Source organism: Lutjanus erythropterus, unplaced genomic scaffold (genome assembly GCF_056507025.1).
Source record: "Lutjanus erythropterus isolate fLutEry1 unplaced genomic scaffold, fLutEry1.hap2 Scaffold_157, whole genome shotgun sequence".
NCBI lineage: Eukaryota > Metazoa > Chordata > Actinopteri > Lutjaniformes > Lutjanidae > Lutjanus > Lutjanus erythropterus.
The window spans coordinates 409,998-423,200 of NW_028146634.1; the positions used below are offsets into that span (position 1 = coordinate 409,998).

Below are 13,203 nucleotides of genomic sequence, written 5' to 3' on the forward strand. Positions count from 1 at the left end.
AAAGGGTTAAGATGATTTTGAAATGTCTGAAGGCAAACTAATATATGCAACAGTAAATGCGCATCTGTCAGACAATTCTAGATACAGATATCACATGCATGAAGACATTTATACTTACTCAATGGATAGTTGACCATTTGGTCCCTGTGGTTTTGGTTGCCTCCTCCAATTTATTTTGGGCACATGAAAGAAGGTATCCAGCACTGTCCTGCTGATCAGAGGGTGGGAACACTGTAAGATGGTGTGGTGGAAAATCTGAGAATTAAGACCATGACCCCATGACCAAGATTGTCTTTGTGGTGTTTTAATAGAGCTTTGCGAAGGATCAGTGCACAGTCACACACAAAGTGTAAAAGGAACTGATAACGAGTCAAGAATGTAAATCTGTCTTACAAGGTTAGGAGATGAAGGAGGTTGGGTCAGGATGGACTTGAACTGCTTATCGGGAGAGTCGGGATGTGATTGTGTTATCAGAAGCTCTTCTTCCAAAGAGAGTACAACTGTGTGTTGGACGAGTAACCAGTTAGTGCCTGACAGAACATGAGAAATAACTATGAGGAACAACAGTGACCAGTTCAGCGTATTATTTTCCCACTACAATCCCCCCTTTTGATCATATGTGATCACATGTAAAAGAAAATTATAAAAGACTATAAAAGATCACACCTTCACTGCAAATAATAATCCTTACATATGGTAACATAATAGGAACGTATAAGAGAGTGATTTTAAAACATTACTCCATAAAATACTACCCCTACAAAAAGCAAGATGCTGTTGTTGCAGATGGGAGAATTCAATATAACAAATGCAAGCAACTGAGGTAGGAAAGTTACATATATATGTTAACTAGGGGTGCAATGGATCACAGTTGACCCGTGTCCCGTACGGATCGCCCTCTACGGTTCGGCACGCATGTGATCCGCGGACTACATGTGAGCATCATAGTTTTACTGTCACTGTTACCTTTGTATAAGTTATAATAACCGAAATCTCAATGCAGAGTTGCAGTGAAAAGACGGGACAGATGCTGCTGTGTGCAGCGCATCTCTGCCAAGAGTGACTGATTTAAATGCCGTCACATCGCCTTGAGTGAAATCCAGACCGTAACTTTTTTTCACTGATGTAACTATGCTATCACCAAAAAAACGGATCATAAAACTGTGATGTTCATTGAAACTTTGGTGATATCAGCTGTCTTCTAACTTCTACACAGCTCCTCTCTACTCACTGGTAATGACTGATTGATCATGACTTCTAACCAATCAGATGTGCTGTAGGTGGGACACTGAGCCAGACTACAGAGCGTAGTTGTGTATTATACTGTACAGTATATAATGATCTAATATATGTATAGTATATACATAGTACAGCACTGTATAAGTTTTTAATATTATTATCATTATCATTAGTATTATCATTATTATTACACTGGATAACTATGGTGATAATTACAGACAGACAAAGATAAAAGATAAGTGCATTTTAAAAATAATTATAAAATAATAATAATAATATAAAAATAATCCCACACTTTTTTCTTTTTTGCTGATCCGAAAAATGATCCGATCCGTGACTCAAAACCGTGATCCGAACCGAACCGTGAGTTTTTTGATGCGTTGCACCCCTAATATGAACACATAAATGTCAAAATCCAGATTGTCAACAGGATCAGGAATGTTTCCAGCATTGCATGGTGGGAGCCAATCAGGAGTTCTTAACTGTGTCATCTGATGGAAAACAGTTTTTTTTTTTCAACTGTAGGGAATGAACTCACAAAAAGAAAGCACACACTGAACCTCGCAGGCCACACCATCCAGGGTGTCTGAATGCATGCCATGGCTGTTGTTGGAGTTCCATCTCTGATCCCATGATGGTGACATTGAGGTTCACTCAGCACGCCACTTAGTTGGAGCTGTGGAAGTTCTCGTTGGACAGTATGCCAATACTGTTACCTCATCTTCTCGTCCTCGCGATGTGATAACCTATTCTGTCATAGGTGTCTCTGGTGGAAGCAGGACCCTTTTGCAGTGGCTGGCATGGATTCAGGTGACTCTTTCGGCAAACTTTACTGCCGTCTGTGTGGTCAGCAGCACCCGGAATGGACCCGTCCACTGCTTAGAGCATCAAGTCTTCCACCTCAGGTCTCTCACCACTACCCAGTCACCAGGCTGCAGGTCATGAAGAGGTCCCGTGGCTGGAGCTGGTAGCGCTTCCTTTACCTGGTGGTGAATGTTAGATAAAACAGCTGTAGGAGTGGAGGGTGTTTGAAGGTCATCATATAGAAAGAATTCAGACATAGTTAATTCTGGGCTTGCTGTGGCCTTGGCTGCTGCTGGTGTTCTCCTGTGAAACTTGGTCATTGTTAGTGTGAGCATGACATTTACACACAGCAACCTGTTTTGGGAGCAGAACAGCATCCAGCATTTGTAAAACAAGAGTGTGATGTGCTATAGGTTTGCCAGATGATGTGAAGCAGGAAGTGATTTGGCATTGACTGTATCATGTGGAAAGGGTACTAGAAATCTGTATTCAAGTACAAGTACTGTTACATTGCTAAAACATTACTCAATTACAGGTAAAAGTACTGGCGTTAGAAAAATACTTCAGTAAAAGTACAAAGTATTTGTCTGAAAAACTACTAGAGTATTAGTTACTTTCAACCGTTGATGTCATTGTCACCTCTCCAAACTAGGGTTGCAAATTTTGTGTATTTTCTGGAACCAATCGTTGAAAATGTTAACAACTGATTAATCATTAATAATATAAGATTATTAGTAAAGATACATAACACAATTTATTTCCTTTTTTTTTCTTATTTTCTTTTTTTTTCTCTTTTTAAGTCAAAGTTTAAATTTCCTTATTCAACAAATGGCTCTGCAGACAAAACAATATAAAATGAGGTTCAGTTACTACCAAAACTATTGATTAAACATCAATGAATACATTTCTAATTGGGTAAATTCTAAATGGCAATTAATTGACTAATGATTAATCATTAAAACCCTTAACAGTTGCTGCCACACCATTCTGTTTTGTTTTTCAATTGCATGTCTTTTCACTGGCTTGTCCGTGATCAGATCACCTGATTGGCCTCAAAAATGCAGATGAAAGCTTTGGATATTAATTCAAATTGTACTTAGTACTCGACTGTGATTTTGAAAGTAACTAAGTGGATTACATGATGAAATGAACATTTAAGTACATGTAAAAGTACAGACTTGAAAATCTACTCATAAAATTACAATTACCCCCCCAAAAAACTACTTAATTGCAGTAATTTGAGTATTTGTAATTAGTTACTTCTACCCCTGGTGACCACAGCAAAACCAACTTGATTTATTTTTTCCTGTGTCAGGGTTGCGTGATACCGAGCCATCAACAAACAGTTCAAAATCTGGATTTTGCAATGGTGTTTCTTGCAAATCTGGTCTTGGGGAACAATCTTCAGTTATTTTAACAACATAGTTGTGTTCTCCTCCATCACCTTCTGTGGGGAAAAGAGTTGCAGGCTTAAGGACATTGTATCTCTTCACAGTGATATCAGGGATTTCAAATAGAACAGTGTTATAAAGGAGCAATCTTGCTGCTGAAAGATAAGATGTTTTCTGCTAAAGCAAAATCAATGAAACATGTGGAATGAGCAGAGTTAGTTTACAGTCACCTTAGTCAGAGTCTTCCGAAGGACAAGTTTTAAGTCAACAAATGTTTATCCTGCATCAGCAGTCAATGACACTTTACTATGTGCTTCTAGGCCTCACCCAGGTGCGATTGCACTCAGGGGTGCCTCGAGGACAGCATAATTGGGAATGAAGGGCCTGCAACAAGAACACAACAGGCATAACTTGTTTCTTTATGATTGGGTTTGAAAATGTTTTAAAATGCTTTTACTCTTTTTTGGGAGAGCCATTTGCCCTCACATGTCATCACATGACCCAAAAATGTCACTTGTTGTTGGACAAACTGCAGTTTTGACAAGCTAGCTTTGTGACCTTTCAAAACTTTGTTTTGAATTTCATACCTGATTTTTTGTTTTGTTTTGTGGGAATGATTATACCTGCCTTTAATCAAGTGATAAAGACTGGTGTAATACCGTCAGAGTGGATATTATGGTTGACAGGGCTTTTAATTAGATTTTGGTGTGATCACAATTGGTTGCATGCCTCTGATTAGACCAATATCATGTTTGCCTTGGGCCCACAGAGTTTTAGGGATCTTCTGAAAGGCCGGGGTGTTTGTGACGTCACATGTTTTACGCAAATAGGTAAATGTGTGTTGTGTGTCTGGTATCGGTTGAACAGATCTGAATGTGTGGACAACACAGGTAAATTTTTGTCAATAAACCTTCAAAACAGGATTATATTGAACATTAGGGTCAGATGTTGGTTTCCATGATTCTGCACTGACACATTTTCTTGTTTGTTCCAAAACATTCAACTTAACGTTAGCTTTTCTCTCAGGCAACCTTCTCTGAACCATCACTTTTCAAACTCTGCATCCTTTCCTTTGTGTGTGTGCACTGCAGTATAAGTCATGTGATTTCATGTAATCTGTCTGTGTTGTGTGTGAGTGTGTGTGCGTTGTCAGCGATAGCAGTAGTTACAGGAGTCACAGCTGATGTGCAGAGCTTCCATTCATACACATAAGGCAATGTGTCAGGGCTATATGTCACAAATATGTAATTGTCAGAGAGACCCAGTTCACTTGTTTGAGTAACAATAATCCCCTCTGGTGTGAAAATAAGACAAATACCCAAAATACACAGTATATCAACAACAACAACATTTCAAATGCAAAAACAAATGTTTAAATTCGCCTGTGACGTTATCAGTACATGATAATAGAGTTGTGTATTTCTCCAGATGTGTGTCACCTGATGCCCTTATAAATTTCCTGTATCTTCTGCTGACCTTTGGAGATGTTGGAAAAGTGTCGGATTAAATAACAGTGTGTTGAGTGTGTTGTATCAGAATCAACAAGGAATGTTACATCTTCGCCATGTACAAGGGATGTGTGTGAGTTGGCATGTTTGCATCAGCTAAATATTTAGTGCACGTCTATTGTTTGTGTATTTGCTGTTTCCTCCTTCTCTTCTAATTGAGCTATCACATCATTTATCTGTGTGTGTGTGTGTGTGTGTGTGTGTGTGTGTGTGTGTGATCACCAGTCTGATGTGTAGGTTGTCTCTCATCGTGCGTCAGTGAGGTCAAAGTTAAAGATGCTGATTCCTCCCCTCCTGAGCTGCCGCCCCAAGTCAATCATCTTTTGAGTTGGATCAGTCTTTGGGTAGTTTTTGGCTCAATGTCCTCTTTTGCCACAATGGAAACAAACATCTGGATCAGCTGTACGCAGACCTCCACAGAACGTCCTTGGAACATAGTCAATGCTGCCATGTTTAGATCTTTCTCTCTTTTTCTCTCTCTCTCTTTGAGGAGTCTTCAGCATGCACAGTGTGTCCTTTTATCAGGTTTAATTTGCCTGAGTCCCATGTTACATATGTCTGTTTCACCATTTGTGAAATGTCAAAACACAGTCAGTTCAGTGACAACCTTTACACCTCAATCTGATGGTGATGGGAGGTGGGTTTAATATCTGTTTAATGGCCTCCATAGTCCATGGTCTGCAGATCAAGATGAGATGTCCACCAGCCTCTGCTTTCTCCATCACAGGGAGATTCAGGGCTTTGTGTACGTTTCCCCCTGTGTCGGATCTCACTGGTGATAGGGAGATGAATGATTTGAAGATTTTCTGAACTTCAGACCAGACGTGGTGTGCTAAAAAGGAAAAGAAAACCACACTACCCGGGTAGATGAACATTGGTTTTATTTTATTTAGTTTGTTATTTTATCAGAGCTCTGATCTTTTGTTTCTATTTTAATTTCCTCCTCAACCTGAACTGGTTGAAAGGTAAAGGAAAAAAACTGAGTTTCCCAAACTTAAAGGACTGTATAAGGAAAAAGACAATTCAAACTGAGGTGACTAACAAACTGAACCCCAGCTCAAATTTATTGGGACTAAGGGTGGTTTTGGCGGTTCACTTAAGACTGAGACTGAGGCTAAGAGTGACCTGGAGCACTTTTGGAGAAAATGTAAAAGTTTTCATTGCCAGTGATTTATTATGAATGTACAATTTAATTTTCCAAAAATGTTTTTTGTATACTGCCGATTACAGGTCTTACAAAGAAAGAAAATTTGAATTAGCAAAGGTCAGACTTTAAATAGAATGGAATTGGACATGGACACTGCAATCTATACAATTCTAATCATACAGTTGGTCTAATCATTTTGGTTGGTTAATGGTTTAATAATTTGTGTATCAATTACTTTGTGGCTGATCAGGTTAATTATCAGTTAATTATTGTCAGTTTCTAACTGCAGTATGCAATAAATGGTTGTCCTTTGTGTGTGTTTACCTGTCACTCACTACTGAAAGTACACAACACAATAAAAACACAATATTTTTATAATAGTGAAATATAAAATGAGCTTTTACGTTGTCTGATTGACTGCATTTATTTAGTGGTTTGATTAATGGTTTACAGTCTAATGATGTGTGTTTGTATTGATTACTTACAGTAGCTCATCTGGCTAATTATCAGCTAAAACTGTTTCTGTTTCCTTTCTTCATACAGTGTAATTATCACCTATTGTTTGTGCACTTTTGTGCCCTACAGTTTGTCCAGAAAGCCAAAATAAATGTGAATTCATCATAGGCCAAAGTGATTTCTCCTAAAAATGACATCATTCCAGGCCTGAGCATACATGGCCAATAGCCAGGTCTGACAAAGAAAGAACCAATACTTTTATAGTTATACTCCTATTACGCTATACCACATGGAAGCAGCTTACCTTAATAGTGATAATGCACTTGCCACTCTGTATTTTACACCCAGCAGCAAAGTCCTGTAACACAAGTATACACACTGAGTGTTAAAGTGAAAAACATGGTGACACAAAACACTGGATGCCAAAAACATAATATAGGACAAGCAATTTTATAATTCCTCTGGAATAATAATAAAAAAAAACATTCAAAAAACACAGACAAATAACCACTGGCAAAGGACAAACCCATCGTTACTTTGTGATCATCTCATGAAATCTTTGGATTGATACAACAAAGTACGTAGTAATTTCTGTGGTAGTGGATCTTTTGTTTGTTCTGTTTTGTTATATGATTTTGTCTTTTATGTGATGCAGAACAGGAATTAGCTGTAAACCAGTTTTAAGTGAGTCAGAGCTGTTTAATTCTAATTGATTTTATTACGTTATTTTTAATCTTTTCCTGCAAAATAATAAATGAAATAAAAGTGAAAAATGTTGTGTGTTATTGTAAGTTTTAATGCTTTCACAAAGTAATAAAACTATTTGTGCAGCATCATGCATAATGTATATAAGATAAGTACAACACTGACTTTGATGCATTATTAGTTTTTGTGCACCATCAGATTTGAACTTTTTCTCCCCTTCATACTGTTGGTGTCTGAAATTTCCCCCATCGACTTCCATTATAACCATATTTTTTGATCGCACAGCCATTACAGTATAAAAAGATGCATTCTGGTCTGTAGGAAAGAGGTCAAATTAGTCATTTTTAATGTTGACCACCTCATGACACCATTTAACCACTATAGGCCTATGAATGAAATGCTGGTCATAAAGCAAGTATGAAAAAAATTCTAAATGCTTCAGTAATAATAGTTTTCATTTTCCCTGAAAAAACAAAACTCAGAAAACCAAATGCATATTGAGGGTGCATGGTTGGTTTTCTGTTTCATTTTGTTGGTGTCGGTGACACCACTTATAAAATTGGCATTTAAAATATTAAAATTCTAAAAATATTTAAATATTTAGTAGTTTTGACCAGAACTGAGGTTAATTAACATATTTATGCAAAAAAAGTTATATTTTTTTAAAAAGATATATTTTTACAGCAGTTTTTGTTAGTGGCTGTTTTCAGCCACCAACAGTAATTCCAACGGTACTGAAACGATTTTTCACAATTTGTAGGTCTTTTCTCATCGGCAACCTCCTCTCTCCACATTAACGAGGCATGGATTAAGGACACTGGTGTAGACATTTCAAACAAGTTATGGGCAAAAGGGCTGGGCAGGATTAAAGCATGTTCTATCAATGTTAGACTTCAACTTATTCAGTTTAAAGTCATTCATTCTGTCTCTTCTACTTGTGATAAGCATAAGTCAGGTGATGGTACTCTAGGCCATCTTTCTGGTATGACTATATAGTAGACAAGATGAGGTTTTACTCTTGAGGAGAGGAATACTATATTAGGAAGTGTTGAGTATAGAGAAAAAGATCCTTTTTTTATTAATCTAATATTACTACCGTGTAAATTCCATATTCATCAATCTAAACTTACAAAACTGTCTTGTTTTTATTTCTGCCAGCAAAAATTAAAAACTGCTCTCTTTACCCATTTTTCTTTTTTGGTTTAAACCACAAAAAAACCAAAAAACAAACAAAAAAAACACTCACTTAAAGGCATACTCCCTCTTGTGGCATGGATTGGCAATAACTCAGGGTTTCATGTGTGCAATGTCTGAGTATACCTATGAAATACTGGTAGAAAATTAATTATTGATTTTTCAGGGAGTAAAGCAATAAGTTTTTGAGTTAACGGGGTATTACAACCTTAAAATATTAATTCTGTATTTGCTTTTGACTATAATCCAATGAATACTATGTCCTACTGGCTTTATTTTTTAATATACAGTTACTTTCACGTTTTGCATAAATGATTTGCACCAGCATTTCTCATCTTTCTTATAAAACCCAAACTTATTCTACGCTTGAGTCTTATGAAAGTTTGGTGATGCGACGCGGTACAATGTCAATTCTGTCACTGTTTTCAGCACCGTCTGTTATGAGCAAATGAAGAGGAGCCACAGGAGAGGGAGGAGGGAGCGCTTGTTTTTGTGAGTGAAAAAGCACAGAGCCACGAGTCTGACCCACAGAGACGTCATGTCACTGTGAGAACAGGTAACACAGAGCATCACTGTTCCTCCACACTAATCAAAACCACACCACTCTTCAAATGAAACAGAGCAGCAGATCATCTTACTGCAAAATACTGATATTTTAAACAGTTCTAAAGTTTCTCATTTATCTCATTTACACATGAGACTCATAATAAGATATAAACATCACTGTAAAGTCTCCCTCTCTGTCTCTACTGTTACTATATTTAGTAAAACTATCAGGATTTTTTGGCAACTAACAGCACTCTACAAACATAGCATTAATTGAATCAAAATGTAAAGACTGACACATTGCATTGTCTTGTATTGCGTCGTATCGTATTGTATCGTATCAGAATTGAATGGTATCGAACTGAATCGTTGGCTGCTTAAAGATTTATAAAATATATTGTACTGTTGAACATGGATCGAGATACGTATCGAATCGTCTCAGTCAGTGAGATACACACCCCTAGGCCTGATGCTGTCAGCTAGTGTCTGTGAATTGTACTCCTTACAGCAGTGGTTCCCAGGCTTCTTTGGCTTGTGATCAAATATAGGCTGTATCTGGTTAAAACATATATTATAATGCTCTCTCTTAACCCACCATATTTAATTGGGTGGCTGAGGTTGTGTTTTTAACATTATAAAGATGAATTTAATTTTAATTTAACAATTATTTATTTAAGTATCTGTCAAACCCATTTTGAGGTCCTGACCCCCCCCTGCTGTAAGGAGTACATACCAAATTCTGAAACTGAAAAGAAAAGATCTGAAACTGAAACTGAAAGATCCGAAAGTGAAAAAAAGATTTGAAACTACAAAAAATAAGATTTGAATCTGAAAAGATAAAATTTCTAACTGAAAGAAATAGGATCTCAAATATCTAAATATATGAAAGTGAAAAATGAAAATAATTTATTCAAAATAATTACCAGAGTGAATCATAATTATATTTATTTTGAATACACTGATGTATTTTTCAAAATTCAAGATCAAAACAGTTTCAAATTTTATTTTTCAAGTTCAAAACATTTGGCCCTAATATAGCTCCATAGGTTTAAAGCTAAAACCCAAAAAGGGCACACTTTGAAGCATATACTCCCTCCTGTAGTATTGAGGGGCAACACTCTTCTCTTCATAAGCTCAATTCTCCTGGCTCTTATTTTGATAGAGTTAATTTAACTTCCAGGTCAGATGTCTGCCTTTCAATGGTTTTCAAGTCAACAACTGAGAAATAAGATAACACCAGTATAATTTACAATAATTATTTGGATTTCTCTCGTTTTTATTTCTGCCAGTAAAAATAGAAAATTAGCTCCCTTTACCAATTTTTCTTTGTTGGCTTAAAAGCACTAACTTGAGGGTATACTCCCTCTTGTGGCATAAATAGGCAACAATTTGGGGTTTCATCTGTACATTGTGTGAGTATACCTATGAATTACTGGTTAAAAATTACATATTTATTTTTCAAGGAGGAAACTGGTGTCCAATGACTGTTCAGTTATCTCTGTGCAAGCAGCTACAGTCTAAGAGGCTACAGTTGACATTTAGGCTAAAAACATGGTGTAAATGGCGTCTTTTTGGGTCAAATTTTAATGTCGCGACTTACGGACACTTGGATTACACCATATGAGCAATATGAGACATTTTGTGGGGGTTTTTGTGTGTATTCTTCTAACATTTTAAAATTGGTCACTGTTCACTTCAATTGTACTGGATTTGGCTGCAACACTGTTTTCCACAGAAATCCCGGGAATGTTTTGTGAACTGGAGATCTTCACTCAGTGAATTTTCATTTTTGGGGGAACTACTGCTTTAGGACATTACAACCTTCAAATATTAATTTTGTATTTGCCTTTAACCAATATCCAATGAATATTTATTATATTTATATATATATATTATTTTCATAAAGTTACTTTAACTTCTGTGTCAAGTCTTCCTGTCAGTCATATCACAATGGAAAACAATACATGTATGTTTTAGCAAACAGGACATTGCAACCTTCAAACATTAATTCTGTGTTTGCCTTCAACTACAATGAAATTACATTAAATAAACAATATATCAATATATATAATATATATATGGCTTGTGTCAGTTAGGCAATGAGGGAAAACATCACTAAAGGCACAAATATTATAAGTTAAAGGCAAGATATAAGTTAAAGGCAAATACAGAAATAGTATTTGAAGGTTGTGTTGTCCCATTTACTCAGGCAAGGCAAGGCAATTTTATTTATATAGCACCATTCATACACAAGGCAATTCAAGGTGCTTTACAGAACTTGAAAATGCATTAAAATAGAAACAATAAAAGAACATTAAAATTGCATTTGAGATAATTAAAAACAAAAGCTAAAAGCAGGACAATAAATAGTTTAAAACATTACAGAAATGCATATAAAGAAAGAAGCAAACATAAAACAAAAGCGGCAGCAGACAAATATAAAAACAATAGCTACAGATTATCCTAAAAATATGTAACGTATCCACTTCACTGGTAGGCTGCAGTAAACAGAAAATGTTTTAAGACCTGATTTAAATAAGCCGACAGTTTCAGCTGACCTCAGGTGTTCTGGAAGTTTGTTCCACAGGTGGGGAGCATAGAAACTAAAGGCTGCTTCACCTTGTTTGGTTCTAATCCTGGGAACACTGAGTAAACCTGTTCCAGATGATCTGAAGGGTCTTGGTGCTTCATAACGTATAAGCAAATCAGAGATATATATAGGGAAGAGACCATTTAGTGCTTTGTAGACAAGTAACAAAATTTTAAAGTCTATCCTTTGACACACGGGAAGCCAGTGCAGTGATTTAAGCACTGGTGTAATGTGCTCCGCTCTCTTGGTGTTGGTGAGGATTCTGGCAGCAGCGTTCTGGACGAGCTGCAGTTGTCTGATTGATTTTTTACTCAGACCTGTGAAGACACCATTACAATAGTCCAGCCTGCTGAAAATGAAAGCATGAACAAGTTTTTCTGTATCTTCCCCAGACAGAAGTCCTTTAATTCTTGCTATGTTTTTAAGGTGGTAGTAGGCTGATTTAGTAATTGTCTTTATGTGACTGTTGAAATTTAGGTCTGAGTCCAGAATGACACCAAGATTTCTGGCTTGATCTTTAGGTTTTAGTGTCATGGATTCAAGGTGAGCACTGACTTTTGATCTTAGTTCTTTAGGGCCAAAAAAAAATATCTCCGGGACTTATTGTTTTATGTTCAGATGTAACAGAGATAAACAGTAGAGAGCTAAACAGTCACTGGGCACCAGTTTCCTCTCTGAAAAATAAATGTGTAATTTTTAGCCAGCAATTCATAGGTATACTCACACATTGTACAGATGAAACCCTGAGTTATTGCCTGTTTTTGCCACAAGAGGGAGCATACCCTCAAGTTAGTGCTTTGAACCAGAAAACAAAAATGGGTAAAGAGAGCTAATTGTCTTTTTTTTGCCAGCAGACATAAAAAAAGGGATCAGTTTTGGTGTAATTTTATTTCTTACTTGTTGACTTGAAAACAGCAGAAAGGCAGACAGTTGACCCGGAAGTTAAATAAGCTCTATCAAAATAAGAGCCAGGAGAATCAAACTCAGGCATAACATATATGAAGACATGAGTGTTGCCCCTTGATACCATAGTAGGGAATATATCCTATAAATAATAAGCCAAAATGTGAAATTGCTCATCTTTAAATCCAAAATAATTTTATAGATTACATCCTACTTAAGCAATCTATGAACTTCGATAAATATAAAGGCAAAGGGCTGAGTTTCTTCAGTTTTCAGGACACATTATAAGAGACAAAATATTATTTTTTGAACTATGAAGGTAAACACAGAGTTAATGTTTGGAGATTACAAACACATGTATGAAAGATATTTACATCATATCGAAACAAAATACTCGCTTATGCTGGTTTATACTGGTTTATGCGTGTTGGACTAGTAGTAAGAATTTTCATATAAATTATTTCAGATTCATCGATTCTTTAATTAGAATGTAATCTTTCAAGTATTTTAGATGTAAAAATGACCTGTTTTCAATTTTGATTTAAAATACAGAAAGGGCACACTTAAGGGTATATTTCATAAACGTGTCATAAACGGACAACAACTCTGTGCTTAATTTATGTGCTATGAGTTATATTTTCCTGGCTCAGACAAATAGACAGTATATAGAATGTTGCATATACATATACACATACATATATATACATATACATATACATA

The 13,203-nt window shown here is 36.2% G+C and overlaps 1 long non-coding RNA gene across 1 annotated transcript in view; it reads right to left on the bottom strand.

Moving 5' to 3' along the window:
- The window catches only part of LOC146304290 (uncharacterized), a 194,246-nt gene that overhangs the window by 178,735 nt on the left and 2,308 nt on the right, over positions 1-13,203 (bottom strand). Inside the window, exon 2 of the long non-coding RNA XR_014769456.1 lies at positions 6,850-6,903. This is a non-coding gene — a long non-coding RNA (uncharacterized LOC146304290). The remainder of the gene's footprint in view (positions 1-6,849; positions 6,904-13,203) is intronic.